This window comes from Nycticebus coucang, chromosome X (assembly GCF_027406575.1).
Source record: "Nycticebus coucang isolate mNycCou1 chromosome X, mNycCou1.pri, whole genome shotgun sequence".
In the NCBI taxonomy this organism is placed as follows: Eukaryota; Metazoa; Chordata; class Mammalia; order Primates; family Lorisidae; genus Nycticebus; species Nycticebus coucang.
The window spans coordinates 3,882,515-3,894,360 of NC_069804.1; the positions used below are offsets into that span (position 1 = coordinate 3,882,515).

The 11,846-nt window shown below is 37.7% G+C and overlaps 1 non-coding gene across 1 annotated transcript; it reads left to right on the forward strand.

Moving 5' to 3' along the window:
• The first annotated feature begins 11,093 nt into the window (after positions 1-11,093).
• On the forward strand, positions 11,094-11,200 carry LOC128578752 (U6 spliceosomal RNA). The gene has a single exon (XR_008377885.1). It is a non-coding gene; the product is annotated as a U6 spliceosomal RNA (small nuclear RNA).
• The last annotated feature ends 646 nt before the right edge of the window (positions 11,201-11,846 follow it).

Here is an 11,846-nt window from a genome sequence, read left to right on the forward strand (position 1 = left end):
ATGGAATTGTATACTTTAAAGCCCCCAGGTGATTCAAATCTAATCTATGAAGCACATCTTGAGAAAGGCTGGCCCTGCTCTTGCACCATAACTTTGAAAATGAACATTGACCAGCATATACACGGAAATCACCATATACCCTCACCTTGATCTCACTTTCGGTGACGTTGCAATCCATTTTTCAATAGTTAAGGTATCTCCAACTATGGATTTCCGCCCCCACCCCTGTGTCTGCTTTAAAGTTCCTCACAAAGAAGAATTTTAGGGTACCCTCCATTTCTCAGTAGAGCTGTTAGATCTTTGTTTCTACCACAAAGGAAGAAAACAATTCTCACGTTCTAACAGGTGAATTGATGGAGACCGCAGCATGAACATGTTTCTTCAAAAGCACAGGTGTAGCGGTGCATCTTACAAGGGTCTATGTGGAACTTGGTAAACGGTCTGTGAAGCTAGTGAATGGTGCCCCATGATCATATCAATGTACACAGCTATGATTTAATAAAAAAAAAAAAGAAAAGAAAAAAAACCCCACAAAAATAAAAAAAAAAAAAGAAACCTCTCTAAGGGTGTGACCCTGAGTGAGATGGGAAACATATCCTCTAGCTGACCCCAATCAACATATCATGAGATCAAGAAATAAATCTCTACCCATGAATGGATTAATAAACTGTGGTGTATTAAAAAAAGCACAGGTGTAATTACTGACTGTCCATAGCTCCCCATCACTCAACTGTGCCCCACTGGTCACTCATCATTCTACTTTATAGCATTAGATGTGATGTTACCTTCAGTGTCTTTCTGAAAGAGACTCACGTGTGGGTGAGGTGACAGAGATGATTTGGCAACAGTCACTTTGGTAACACAAACAGATTCTCCACAATTTGGGACAAATGCTAGTGAGTGAGGGAAGTGAGGGGGAACGTGTACTTCTTTACTGTGAATTTGCAGGTGAAAAAAGGCCAAATTGGATGGTGCTTCTGTAACCCCATGCCCCATGCGTGGTGAGGTGAGGGCAGCTGATTTTAAGATCATAACGAACCTGTTGCACTAAGTGGATATCACACCCGCATCCAGGTGTGTTTGAACAGTGACAAGATGTGATTTCTGTAAAGAAATGCATGTATCTCATCTTCCCTCTGGCTGGTAAGTTTTGGCTGGTGTAGACACCACATCCATCTTCTTGAAGAAGTTCTACAGCAAAATGCAAGGTGCATATTCATCATTCTGTGGCATTAAGGAATAACTAACCATTCACTCTCAAGAACACAGCCAGTGCGTCCAGATATGAATGAAGCTGGCTGCATCCCGGCGCATTGGGAAGGCAGTGATTGGTGTACAAAGATTCATGACACTTTTCTCGCATGCATCCATGGAAATATTTATTCCGGTTATCCCAAGATGTCAAAAGATGAGCAAATTAAAAATTACAGGCAAACAAATGTTTCCATCTCTGACTTTCATATGGAACAGCCAAAAAGGGAAGCCAAAATTATGACTCTCTCCTCCATAATGACAAATTCTTGATACCCTTTATGTTAAATGTGTAATATTTATAGTTTCACCAGAATGCTAGAAATGAATTTTATCAGGCATGACACATAGTACTCAGATTTGTTGATAATCGTAATTTAAAAATCTGTATTATTGCAAAACCAGCAAGAGGCTAGGTTGTTAGATGCTATGAATCTGTTCTATTAAGCCAAATTAAAACTGATGAAGTTCTGAGGATATGTCCCCTTTTTAATAATAATACCAATTAGCCTCTGATATCAATAATTTTTAGTAATTATCTGAAGACTAATGAAACAAAATAATTGGCAAATAATTGACAAAACATTTATAATGTAAGAATTGGCCAAGACAGGGCTGTTCTATTTCAACATAACTTTGCTTTATTTTACTTGAGATATGGCCTGAGTGCTCAAATAAAGGGATTTTACTAAAATCACATTTCCTCACAACCAAAATGCCAAAAAGGCAGCATTCTTGAATGATGTTTAAACTTCTAAATTTCTAAAAGCAAACTTTTCTTGTTTAAATAATGACATTCTTTAAGGAATGAAATCCTTCTTAAGGAATATATATATATATATATATATTTTTTTTTTGAGACAGACTCTAACTATGTCACCCTCCGTAGAGTGCCGTGATGTCACAGCTCACAGCAACCTCTTGGGCTTAAGTGATTCTCTTGTCTCAGTCTCCCGAGTAGCTGGGACTACAGGTGCCCGCCGCAATGCAGAGCTAGTTTTTGTTGAAGTTGTCATTGTTGCTTAGCTGGCCTGGGCTGAGTTTGAACCCACCAGCCTCGGTGTATTTGGCTGGCGCCGTAACCACTGTACTACGGGCACCGAGCCAGGAACATAATTCTTTAAGGAACCAAATACTTCTTAAGTAACATAATACTGATAATTACCTCTGATTTTATCTACCTAGATGGCACGTCTTTTGCAAATCAGAGGGCAAAAAAAATCTTCTGAATCTTTTTTATGTTCCTAAGTGGAGTTTTGCATAATTTATATAATCCCCTGGCATATAAGTATGTATATGTTTACACACACACACACACATTTACAAATGTCTACCGTTTAACATCAGTATAAGGAGATTAACCATTTGTAATGGTTACCAAGGATTCTATTAGATAATTGGGACTATTTGAACACAAAGTCATGCCAGGCTAGGAAATTCTTGCTGGAAGACTTTCTGTTTGTAATATAAGCTAGCATGTAGCTATCTCTTTTCCTAAATGCATAAGGGTGTTTCAAAATACAGTTCAGTTTTGAAACAGTTTCGTGATCTCCACACACCTCTATTTTACATCTAAAAATACTCTTTTGCTAGTAAGTAGTCATTGCTCTAAATAGCTATTTAAAAATATCTGCACGCTTATGTTACATTTAATAAAAACTGTTACTATCCTACAACAATTCAGGTGGGGAATATAAATGCAGAGTTTTGTGGAAGGATTTGGAACTTTCCTCTCAGATGACTTCAATTCTTACTACACATCTGAGTATTATTTCTACTGTTATTTCAAAAATAGCAAAGAAAATAGCTCGTAAGTAGGGCCACTCTCAGAATTACCTAAAACAGAAATACAGTGTTTTGTTTGTATTCGGCACTAAAAGCGAGTGATTTTGACTACTAACAAATTAAAATGCTCAAGTAGATTAATCAAATGAAAACTATGTCACCAAAATGAGTGCACCCCTTTAATACTCTGAAATAAGCAATTAAAAAATAGAATAAAATACTTTACCAAGGTGGGGGGACAAAATTGTCATCTAGCTCTTAAAAGTGTATTTGTAAAGATGAATGTCTAGAATCTCCAATAACAAAGAAGTCACAACAATTGTAACTTTACTTGAAATGGAGACATTTCAGAGGGTCAAGGGAAGCATTTTTCTAGATTGTTTAAATCCAGAGGCACCTGTCAATGGCTAGGAGACCCTTTGTTTTAAGGAGAAACCGTCGATTAATTCCCAAAATTTATTTCTGTTCACGCCAGACGCATTTGCACAAAGAGCACTACTCTTATTTAAATCACTTAATCCCATATGCACTGTTTGAACATAGATCTGTAAGAACTCTCATAAAAAAAAAAAAATTACCACGTGCTGAGTTAAAATGATGGGTTGAGGTATGAAGATGAACCACGTTTTATTCCAGATTGCTCAGAGGCTTCAGAGAAGTTTTTTTTTTTTTCTTTGCTGGGCTTATCCTTCATCTGCTATCTTGACTTTCTGGTTCAGCTCCTTTTTTTTTTTTTTTTTTTTTTTTTTTTCAGTTTTTGACTGGGGCCGGGTTTGAACCTGCCACCTCCGGCATATGGGGCCGGCCCCCTACTCCTTTGAGCCAGAGACGCCACCCCTGGTTCAGCTCTTTATGGGATGGGTTCAGTTAGGTTTGAGGAACATAAGAAGATTTTAAAGGAGTCAGTTTCTTACAGACACTCTCACACACACACATACGTCCATGTCCCCCACGGCTCAGGACTGGGAGTTGCTGTGCTTCCCTTTTCTACGGGCTGTGGCCCTGGGTCAGCCTCTGCAAAGTCTGTTATTGTCAGGACTAAATAATCATGAGGACCTCAAGTTCACTCGGCCAGTTCCTACAAGAATCATCCTACAGACGGGGAAGGACAAAAGATGTCATCATTTGTTTTTCCCTTCTTCACTCTGTGGCTCCAGAAAATCTGGCTGGATTTTCCAATTCCGGCCAAATGTGCCATTAATATTTATTCTTATACTATCAAACAACAGGCATCCTGGTTCATACATGGCGCTTTCTCCTGTGTCCTCACATGGTGGAAAGGGAGAGAGAGCTCTGTACTGATGAGAATCCTGTTACCCTTCTTTTCAGCTTTCAGAAATTCAAAGCAGAGAAAGTCAGAAATCGACAACTTTAGAGGCCAGGCTTGAGGAACCCGAGGGACCATTACCCCACCAAGTTGAAGACCCAAAGGGGGAGTTCTATATGGAATGAAATGGTCGAGGAATTCGGAAATGGAGCCTTGATTCTGGAATCCTCAGGCAGATGGCTTCTGCAGAAACCAGACAAATCACAATCAATCACTTCTGCAGTATCAGTGTGCCTGGGGAATGGAGGGGACACATTTAAGATCTATCGCCTACATTCCATAGATCCTTGAATTTCTTACCTTAGCAGGGCAGACTGTGGAGTATTTTGTTCACATGCCATGATTAAAATACAAAAAAGATACCATTTCCTTTGTTGTAAACACCCACTTCCTTATTGTAGCAATTACAGACCTATCCAAGGCAGTGGAAAATTTTCAGCCATTCCCAAAACACCCAGGGATACGGAATTCTCCCTTACCCTCTCCACGATTTTCTTAGAGGTATTTTGCTGAAGACACTCAAGAAAGCACGCTCTGTTCCCTCAAGCACTCCTGAACTCTTGGCAGGGAATAAATCTCTTCATTCTTATTCTAGGGGAGTAGACCTGCCTTGATTTGAAAGCTTGCAACCTCTCAGGAATCGCTGGGGAATTCAAGAACCCTGAGAAGCTGGCGTGCCTAATAAAAGCAAAAGATGAGCTGGAGCTTCACTCAGGCACACGCACCTTTAATAATCTTCCAGCATATTTGCAGGGTTTTAAAGACCCTGACAGTGAAACAACCTTCCTCTGCATTTAGTTTGCTGGGCTTAATCAGGAATTTGGGGGAGGGGGGAAAGATTAATTTGTTAGGAAAGGCTGTTGCCTAGAAATGTAATAAAAGTTTTTTATTTGGGGCCCATAACAGAATTAAGAGAACAGAGTAGTTGTGTGTAAGTACAAAATAGAAATAAAATTATTCATATATATATAACTTCGCATATATACATTTACAGACATACCTTTTACAACAATATAATATAAATAGCATGCTGTAATTTTAATACATAGTATTTTATCCATATATACTTTTACTCTCTGTATGATACATCTTTGAATACTGTCTGTGTGCATATCATATATAATATATAGCAACATATGTATAGTATAGTGATATAAATATTGTGTGCTATTATACACTTCACATCTATTGGTTTTATATATACACACATATATAAAATACCTGGATAGGATATAGGTACTAATTATATGTCTGTGCTATCATTTATTTAGTGTGTAGGCGAGTTTATCTGGGGAGATAATTGTATCCTAGTTTTTGTTTTTGCTTCTTTCATGTTTACATGGATGGAGCTGGAACATATTCTTCTTAGTAAAGTATCTCAAGAATGGAAGAAAAAGTATCCAATGTACTCAGCCCTACTATAAAACCAATTTATAGCTTTCATATGAAAGCTATAACCCAATTATAGCCCAAGATTATGGGGAAAGGGGAGAGGGGGAGGGAGGATAATTGGTGGGACCACAGCTTGGTGCATCTTACAAGGGTACATGTGAAATTTACTAAATGTGGAATATAAATGTCTTAACACAATAACTAAGAAAATGCTGTAAAGGCTATGTTAACCAGTGTGATGACAATATTTCAAATTGTATATAAACCCAGCACATTGTACCCCATGATTGCATTAATGTACACAGCTATGATTTAATAATAATAAAAAAGAAATCCAGCGTAAGGGCTGGAGGAACTTGTCTTTTTTCTAGATGAAAGGATGCTTGGATTTCAAGGGTTTTTTTTATCTATTTTGTATGGAGTGTTGCCTTTGAGTGTTGTAACTGTTGTCCTTCCCAATCAAACCAAATTTGAGATTATCAACAGAGCTTGAAAGCAAGAGAGTTAATCTGGTGGGTGAAGGCATGGGAGGCGTTCTTGCACAGGTGGGCTGGAAGAAACCAAGGTTCCTGGACTCCAGTGAATATTTAGATGTTTACGGGAGCTGAGCAGTAGCTGGAATATGGACACCTCCCAGAACAAGTTTGCTGAAGGAACAAATGGCCTATACATATGAAGAAAAGCCTTTTTGATGTGATAAGTCAGTAATGCAGAAGTTCTTCTAGGGGTTACATAAGTTTGGGCAGACATGTGAAGATTGCTCCATGATAGTTTTCAAAGCCAGTGCAAACAAGTTAGTGGTGGATGATTTTAATATAATGGTGAAACATTGTCTTAGGGAAAAGGTTTTGTCTGTTTGTTTGAGAAGTTACCGACAAACACATGTTCGTGTGACACCGAAGCAAATGAACATACCCAGGTATTGCTTCATTTTTCAGAGATGATGTTTGAATTTCAAATTTAAGTAACATCATTATTTATGTCAAGGAGAAGAAAGAGCCAGGCAAATCCCAATGTCAGCCCTGGAGAGATGTCCTATCAGATTGGCAGACTCCGGAGTGAAGCAACCTGTGTGGTGAGCGTGTGCGTCTGTCGCAAGGTGTCACCTGGCTGCGGTGCAAGTTGGAGCATCTGTCAAGAAGACAAGTCATGTTCTTCATAATTGAACCAGTGATTTTCCTCTGGGGACTTTATTCTTCAGATGGAGATGTAGCTGGGCAGTGACACAGCACATATTATTCAGGCAACCTTTTTTTGTCATTTCAAGAAATTGGAAACGACTTACAATAATCAGTGTAAACAATCTAACACTATGGAGGAGTAAAGAAAATTAAAAGACAATCAGTCACCTTATGAATGGATTTAAAAAGATGACCAGGGTAACCAATTAGTTGGGGGAATAAAAGTGAAGGTACAGATCTTGCAAATTTTGAGTGAATATGACAAATAAATAATACAAGGTGTTCATAAAGTTCATGTGCAATTTAAAGCTTGCACACAAAATGTATGGACGTGCTGTGGATGTTACAGAATACATAATACACATTTAAATTTATATGTACGTTTATATTAAGCATCACACTAAATTGTGATTGTAATAGTCAACATGACTCTAGTATTTCAATTTTAATGTTTTTGGAATATTACAATTTTAATACATTATTTTTTTTCTTAAAACATGCATACTTTTTTTTGGCAGTCTCTGTGCATAAGTGTGTGAGTATATTCCTAAAAAAATATAAATAAAGTGCGTGTGTGTATATGTATGTATACAAAATGTACACAATTGCCAAAAATTGTATACATGTTTTAAGAAAGAAAAAAAAACTGTCTTAAAATTGTAATAATACATACTGACAACAAAAGAAAATTGAAGTCACATTTCAGCACCTCTTCTAATGGTATAAATCAAAGTGAATTGAGTATTATCATTGTCATACATTTTTTCCTTTCTCAAAATGAGTGTACATTTTTCGCTACTCTCTGTATATTATATAAGGGGCTATCATTTATCTATAGAAAAGAAGGAAATCCTGCTACTTGTATCAACGTGGCGTGTGGAGGACAGTCTGTTAAGTAGTATAGGAGCAGAAGAACAAATATTCCATATGTGGAATTTAAAATAATGAAACTCTGAGAAGCAGAGGCTAGAATGGTAGGTGGCGTGGGTGGGAGGCTGAAGGAAATGGAGATTTGGGGCAAAAGGGTGTCAGTTTCCAATTATGTAGGGTAACTCCATGCTGGAGATGGAATGAACACGCGTCTGAGTCCATGGAACAACACCGTGGTATCCAGTTGAAATTCTCTATGAGGAAATTGCTAAGATATGAAGGGGTCTGGAAGGAACATCAGAAGACGAGGTGAAAGAGGGAGAAATAGTCACTGTGGAAGGTCATGTGTCTGTCAAGCACCTTTCATTTAACATACTATCTTCTGTATTTTTATCATGCTTTCTTATTTTTTAATTTTTAAAATGTATTTGTTTTTTAAATCTCAGAGTAATATGAGGGTACAAATGTTGAGGTGACATTGTTTTCATTCCTGAGGTAAAATTCAAGTGGCTGGACACCTCGCATTGTGCACAACAGGGGCATCCCACCAAGTGACCTCCCTTCTCCTGGCCAATCACCCTCCCTCCGCTCCCCTGCCCTCTCCCTCCCACTACCTTGCTACACCACACTTGTATCATCTGTCTGTGTGTGTGTGGGCATGCACTTTTTCATGCTTTTTAAGTACAGCCTGTTTGCTCATTCATTCATGATTTGGCTAATACAGCTGTACTGAGTTTTGAGTACTTACATTATATCACCGATACTTTATCATGTTATTAAAAGTAATTCTTAAACGTGGTTTTTGAAAGTGGCATCGGATTCTTTAACAAGACACACCATTAGTGATTAACTATGGTTGTGTTAGTGTGTGTGGACAATTCAGTCACTGAGGACCCCCATGTATGATGGTGGTCTCATGAGATTATAATGGACCATATATAGAAAGCTCATACATGGCATTTGATATTAGCATTGCACATCAAGTAGGGGAGATGATTGATATTCAGTCATGGTGCTGGGACATTTGTTTTTTTATACAAAAATATATAAATATTCTGTTCCATATGTCCATGTCTCTATTTTTTGTGCCAATGCCATACTGTTTTGATTACTGGTGACTTGTAATATAGCCTAAAGTCTGGTAGGTTCAAATGCCTTAGGCTTTGTTTTGATTACTAAGAATAGCTTTGGCTATATGGATTTTTGTCTGGTTCCATACGAAACAAAGTACCAGTTTTTCCAGTTCTTCAAAATATGATGTTGGTATTTTTATGAGGATTGCATTGAATCTGTAGATTGCTCTGAATAGAATAGACATTTTGACAGTGTTGATTCTTCCCAGCCAAGAGCACGATGTGTTCTTCTATTTGTTAATGTCTTCTACTATTTCTTTTGTTAGGGTTTCATAATTCTCTCTGTAAAGATTCTTCACCTCCAGCCATTAAAAAGGTTGGAGACGTTACATCTTTTGTATTAACCTGGATGGAGGTGGAAAACGTTATTGATAGTAAAGTATCACAAGAATGGAGAAGGAAGAATCCAATGTGCTCAATTCTAACATGAAGCCAGTAGATGATCTAATACCCACCCACGTGAAAGAGAAACTCAAATCAATTCAAGGTGGGGATTGGGGGAACAATGGAGTGGGTAGAGGGGAGAAAGGAGGAGTCTGGCACAGCTCTTGGGGGCAGGACACAATTGTAAGAGGGACTTTCCTAACAAATGCAATCAATGTAACCCAATTCTTGTTTTTTAAAATCATAAAGAGGTAGATCATGTATACATTAATGCCTTTATGGGGTTCAATGTGCTGATTTCATATACAATTTGGAATGCTTACATTGTACTGGTTAATATATCCCTCACCTCATTTGCTTAATTATTGTGTTAAGACATTTATACTCTATACTTAATAGATCCAACATGTACCCTTGCAATATGCACCATAAGTGTGATCCTACCATTCACCCTCCCTTCATCTGACCTCCCCCTCCTCTCTCGTCCCCCCTCTTCCCTTCTTCATCCTGGGCCATAGTTGTGATCTATTCTTCATACAAAAGTAGGAGTGATTGTAAATTGGTTTCATAATAGTACCAAGTACATTGGATAATTTTTCCTCCATTCTTTTTTTTATTATTATTGTTAAATCATAGCTGTGTACATTGATATGATCATGGGGTATCATTCACTAGCTTTACAGACCATTTACCAAGTTTCACATATACCCTTGTAAGATGCACCGCTGGTGTAATCCCACCAATCCCGTTCCCTCTACCCACCTCCCCCCTCCCTCCCCTCCCTTTCCCCCTTCCCCCTATTCTTAGGTTGTAACTGGGTTATAGCTTTCATGTGCAAACCCTAAATTAGTTTCATAGTAAGTCTGAGTACATTGGGTACTTTTTCTTCCATTCTTGAGATACTTTACTAAGTAGGATATGTTCCAACTCTATCCATATAAACATAAAAGAGGTAAAGTCTCCATCTTTTTTAAGGCTGCATAATATTCCACGGTATACATATACCACAATTTACTAATCCATTCATGGGTCTATGGGCACTTGGGCTTCTTCCATGACTTGGCTATCATGAATTGAGCTGCAACGGACAATCTGGTGCAAATATCATTGTTGCAAAGTGATTTTTTGGTCTTTTGGATATACTTCTAGTAGAGGAATTGTAGGACTGAATGGCAGGTCTACTTTTAGACCCCTGAGTAGTCTCCATACTTCTTTCCAAAAGGGACGTGTTAGCTTGCATTCCTACCAGCAGTGCAGAAGTGTTCCCTTTTCTCCACATCCATGCCAACATCTGTAGTTTTGGGATTTTGTTCTGTGAGCCACTCTTACGGTAGTTAAATCATATCTCAAAGTGATTCTTATTTGCATTTCTCTGATGATTAAAGATGATGAGCATTTTTTCATGTGTCTGTAGGCCATGCACCTGTCTTCTTCAGAAAAGCTTCTGTTCAAGTCCCTTGCCCACAACGAAATGGGATTACTTGTTCTTTTCTTATTAATAAGTTTGAGTTCTCTATGGATTCTATCAAACCTTTGTCAGAAACATAACCTGCAAAGTTCCTCTCCCATTATTTATACCCTCAATGAACCTGAAACAATAAAAAATAAAAATAAAAATATATATACTCTCTAGGTTCATGTAAGTTACTCTACGATGTTCAAATAATGAAATCGCCTCACAATGCATTTCTCAGAAGACATCTTAGTCACTCAGCAACACAGGACTGTGATTGTATTGACATACTTAGTTCTTAAAAATTGCAAATAATGGTGCTGGCTTCAGCTGCACATAAACTAAAATTGGAAAGATATAGAGAAGTTTAGCATGGCCCCTGCACAAGAATGACATGCAAATTGGTAAAGCATTTGGTATTAAAAAAGGAAAAAGGAAAAAATTACAAACGATGCTATAATAAACATCTAATGTGTACATGGGAAAATTACCTGGGTTCTGTTGATTTCTTCACCATGCATACATAAGTGCATCAAAACATCAAGTAACTCTATAAATCTGAAAGAAAGAAATGTGAGACCCAAGAGTGTACCCCACATTTATATCAGAATTAGAACCCATGTTTTAATTAGTTCATCAAGAAACTCATTTGAACACTGCCATATAATGACGGCTGATATAAAAAGAACCCTCTTTCTCTTTTCTGCTCTCATTTTTATCCTCAGACCCGGTGCCCAAAACACACTCTTGTCCAACTTTGATACAAATAGTTGCCTCACGTTCGCATAAATCACGCTGTCCTGTGGAAAGTGATAAAATGTTTCCCACACAGATTACATACTGAAAAATTGGTCGAATGCTTTAATCAATCCTTGATATAATCTTGACATTGACAATGAGAGATACATTCATCACAAAATACCCAGATTGAGATAATACACTGAACACAGTCAAGAATTTAGCCTGTCTTTGGTGAAATTAAGATTTCACACAATTACAGCAAAGAGACAACCTTCAGAATGGGAAAAGATATTTGCACGTTATGAATCTGACAAAGAGTTTGTTAACTA